Source organism: Calliphora vicina, chromosome 4 (genome assembly GCF_958450345.1).
Source record: "Calliphora vicina chromosome 4, idCalVici1.1, whole genome shotgun sequence".
Classification (NCBI taxonomy): Eukaryota; Metazoa; Arthropoda; class Insecta; order Diptera; family Calliphoridae; genus Calliphora; species Calliphora vicina.
In genome coordinates this window covers 51,382,089-51,387,316 of record NC_088783.1, presented here as the reverse complement: position 1 = coordinate 51,387,316, position 5,228 = coordinate 51,382,089, and positions in this window count along the sequence as shown.

Below are 5,228 nucleotides of genomic sequence, written 5' to 3'. Positions count from 1 at the left end.
AACTAAATTTCGCTAGCTCTTGAAAGTTTCGAACAAAAACTTTTCACTGAAATAAATACTTTCGGTACGGCTCTTTACACAAATTTTAAACATAATTTTTATTATTAATTAACACAATAATTTTGCTTAATTTTTACAGATATTTCTTTTTAATGTAAAACACAAGGTTTTTTTGTGGTTAGAAGGAAATGTTGGAACACAATTTTTCTTTAAAGAGTTTGATAATAGTTTTAAAATTTTGTATTTAAAAAAAAAAAAAAAAGTTTTTAATGAAACTAGTTTTATTTTATACAAAATCACTGATTTCAAAATCTGTATAAAGAGTGGTATTCGAATTTGAAATTTTAATTGTTTGAAAACCTGTATTTATTATGATTCAAAATTGGACTTTTTATGGAACAACAAAAGTCAATTCTAAATACTTTTGATAAAACAACTTAAGTGGAATTTTTAATATTTTTTAAGGAGATCGTAAAAACTGGACTTTTTATTGAACAACAAAAATCCATTCTGTGTACTTAGGGCAAAACAACTTAAGTGGAATTTTTTAAATAAAAAAAAAAACGTTTGAATTGATGGCTAACTATTTTATTATTTGTCCATAAAAAAAAAAAAAATCTCAAAGAATTTTACAAAACTTTCAAAATTCTTTAGGGACAAATAATGAAATAATTATGCATCATCGATTACGATGTCCTGATAAATTTGAAAATTCCACTTAAGTTGTTTTGTCAAAAGTCCACAGAATTATTAGTTTTTTATTTTAATTTTAAAATTTAATGTATTTTTGCCTATTATTTCAATAGTTTTTAAAATTATTAGTTTTTTTTCACCACTTATTAAAATTTATTTTTTTTTTTATAAAAAAAATAATTTTAATTAAAATTTTAAGCAAAAATCTGATAAATCTTTTTGCAATAAGAAAATTTTGAAATGATTTTTATAATTTTCTTTTTAATAAAGTTTTGGAAACCACTGATTTTTATATATTTTTTATTTGTTTTATTTAAAATCTTTTTTAACACCCACCTTTAATTATTTTTTTTCCTTTTTTTAAATATAATTGACTTTGTTTGCAAACAAATTTTTTAACTTTTCTACTACTGCCAGTTTTTAATAATATTGTTCCACAATCCAACCCGTAGATAAAAATAATTTTATGTTTTTCTTAATGACATTTAAAAAAAAATAAATAATTCTAAAAGAAAATTAATCCTTTTTTATGATAATGTTTTTTTTTGGTGTTGCATGGGACATTTAAACGAAAAAACTTAAAACACTGCACTTGTCCGGCATTTAAAACATGAAACTAGTAGAGAATTGAACCGATAGAAATATATATTTTTTGGTTTGTTTGTGTGAAACGAAATTTTGTTGTTTTACACGCGCGCGTTTACATGAAAATTTATTTATTTGATTTGAAATGCATAAAAATTTCTATGTTTTATTATTTGCTTTCTTTCATTCTTTTTTTGTTTTTTTTTTTATTATTATAGATTTTGAAATCAACACAAAAAAGAAAAAGGTAAAAATTTTGTTTGTTTTTTTTTGTTGTTTTTAATATATTTTTATTATTATTTTTTGGCCGGTGCAAGCGTAACAAACGAACGTATGAAAGTATCTGCAAGAACTGCAGGCTTAACGCAATTTCAATCTCTGTGAAGGTCCCCAAACTTTTGTGTGTATGAGTTTGTATTGAGTTTATCAGTGTGTGTGTGTGTGTGTGTGAAGTTGCAAAAGCGCAGCACAAAACCCTCACATGTTTGTTGTTCGTACTCTGTTGGTTTTACACCACACAACATACAACAACAACAATATAAGCCAACATTATGCAGCCAGTCTGTGCAGGCAGAGTGCATGCGAAAAGCTGCAACAAGCTGCAAGCAAACACACATTTATGCAGACTCAAATCCACAATACTCTATTAAAAAAATAACCACAATAATGTGTGCAGCAAGCTCCCATCTAAAAAAAACACAACAATAAAGGAATAACTTAAATGAATTCCTTAAAATTGTCTCTTAAATTTTCCTAAAGAGCACCAAAGAAAAAAGCAACTCTTATTATTAAAACCCCAATAAACAGAAAAAAACCCCAATCAAAACAAAAATAAAAACAAATTTATGCAGGCAAATACAATTTTTTTGGGGGCTCATCTTCGCACTCTCTACCAAAACAGAGAGAGATAGAGAGTGAGTGAGTGTGTAAGTAAGTGCATGGCTCATTTAAAGTGGGTGGCTTGGCCTTTAAATGTTTCATTAAGTGGGGGTTCTTCAGCTGTGTAAAAGGTTGCAGCAAGTGCGTTTTCTTGACAATCAGCTGCTTTTAATTTTTGTTGTTGTTTTTCTTTATTTAATTTCTTGGCTGCACATTAGTTTTTTTCAGTTTCTTTGTAATTTTTTTTTATTTATTTACCCCTGTGTGGTTGTCTAGAGTTTGAGCTTTTTTATTTATTTTTTTTTATTTAGAAAAACAACAGCTTTAAAAAAAAGTTTTCTTAAGTGTCATGTTTAGATCCTTATATGTGTTTGGTTTTGTTTTCTTTTTTTTTTTCAAGTAAAACGCATTCTTCATTTATAGACATTTTGATTTTATTGGTCAGTCAATTTTGGGGGAGAGCAGTATAACATTTCCATATTTTTGGGATTAACTTCAAGGCTTAGTTATTGTAAAATATATGGTAACAAAACCTTTTCTATTTACAATAGTCATCACTTTTGTAATTTTATATAAAAAACCAAATAAATCTAAAATGAAATTCAGTATCAGGATGTTATATTCGGTTGTGCCGATTCTTAAGCACTAACCCCCATTAACACGAAGCCAGGTTATGCCTTTACTAAAAGTTATACTGTCGGTTAAACATATTTTTGTATGAAAACTGTCAGTTTAACTATTAGTTAGCACATAACCAGACTTGGTGTTAACGGGGGTAAGATCGAAAAAACCTTAACACACGTTTTTCATTAAAACATAATTTTAGTATGCACTTTTTACTCGTCACTAATTTTGATCAGATTAACAACAAATGAACATAATTGACATTAAACAGATCAAAAAAAAAACAAGTAAGGAAGTATGGTCGGTCAAGCCCCCCCATATAATACCCTACACTAAGTAAAAGAGCAAAAACATTTTTCTTTTAAAATTTCAATAATTTATATTTTTGAGTGATTTTCGGAAGTGGGCCTTATATGGGGGCTATGATCAATTATGGACCGATCACCATGAAATTAGGTCGTGTGATTTATGTCTATATTAAAGATAAGTATGTTGAATTTTGTGTATGTACCAACATTTTTAAGCGATTTATGCACGTTAAAGTGATTTTCGGAAGCGGGTCTATATGGGAGCTATGACTAATTATGGACCGATCGTAACAAAATTTGGTGACATGAATTTTGTATATATAAAACTTATTTGGAGCGGAATTTGTGGAGATACATATATAAATTAAACATTTATGACCGATAAAGTCCAATTTCGGGAGGACATTTGTATGGGAGCTAGGTGAAATAGTGGACTGATTTCAGCCAGTTTCAATAGACTTGGTCCTTGAGCTGAAAAAATAATATGTACCAAATTTCATCGAAATATCTTCAACCTGTACTCTGCGCACAAGGTTTACATGGACAGCCAGCCAGCCGACCAGACGGACATCGCTTAATCGACTCAGAAAGTGATTCTAAGTCGATCAGTATACTTTAAGATGGGTGTTAGACTAATATTTTTGGGCGTTACAAACATCTGCACAAACGCATTATAACCTCCCCACTATGGTGGTGTAGGGTATAAAAACAAATAATACTTGGGTTAAAAGCTTTAAGGAAAAACGTGTGCTAAGGTTTTATCCATATCAGTCCTTAGTCCTTGTAATTATTTGTTTTTCTCATATTTTCATTATAATAATTGAATTAAATAATATTGCCAAATTATATTTGGAAATTCAGAATTATGTATAAACTATTTAAGGAATTGACAAAATCAAACGGTATCTGAAGAAGCTAAAACAAAATCGATCGGAATTGAAACCATTCCGAATGAAATATGTGACAGGCCTGTATACACACAAAAAATTATATTTCAATTGAAACATTTATCCCATATTGAACTGGTTTCAATTATTTCATAATTAAGTCAAGTATTCATGTGCTCAAAAACAAAATGTTCTGATATTGGAGAGTACCCAGAAAAAACTATTTCTTAAACCGTTTCAATTCAAACTATATATCACATATTGAACTGGTTTCAATTATTTTATAATTGAATCAAGTATTTTCATGTGCTTAAAAACACAATTTTCTGATATTTTCTAATGAATTTTGAGTTTTGAATTTGATAATTTTGACAATTGAATACACAATTTTCGTTATTGATTGAAATTTAAATACAAAAATGATTGAATAGATAATTTTCGTAATTGAAAACACAAAAAATAACAAAAATGTGTTTTCAATTACGAAAATTATCTATTTAAAATTCAACCAATAACGAAAATTTGTATATTCAATTGTCAAAATTATCAAATTCAAAACTCAAAATTCAATAGAAAATATCATGAAATTTTGTTTTTGAGCAAATGAATACTTGATTTAATTATGAAATAATTGAAACCAGTTCAATACGGGATAAATGTTTCAATTGAAATATAATTTTTTCGATTAATAAGTATTAATTTGATAAAGTTGATGCGTTTTTCTTGATCTTGGCGTATTTATTATTTGATAATAAATTAAGTTTTAATTCTCTCATTTCGCAAACTATTAATAAGGCTGGAGAAAAGAATTTGATGATCCTTATGTCATAAAACAATTTTTCACGTCACTTGTGAGACCAATTTTACAATATGCTTCTGTTGTCTGTGATCCACAGTACGAAATTCATATAAAGAGAATTAAATCTGTACAAAAATAATTTCTTTTGTTTTGTCTCCGAAAACTCCTATGGAATTCTAACATTAATCTACCATCATATTAAAGTCGTTTAGAAGTTATTAAACTCCCTACTCTAAAAAGTATGAGAATTTATTTGAACTCTATCTTATTCATGATTTATTTAATAAATGGTGCAATTAATTCGGAATTCCTACTTCGCAAAATCGTATTCATAATTCAAAATCGTTTAGCAAAAAGTTATATTGCTCTTAAGCTTCAATATTTCCTTAAATTATGGCAACTTTGATCCTAGTCAGCAATTTATATAGATTTTATTGATTTTTCAACTGATCC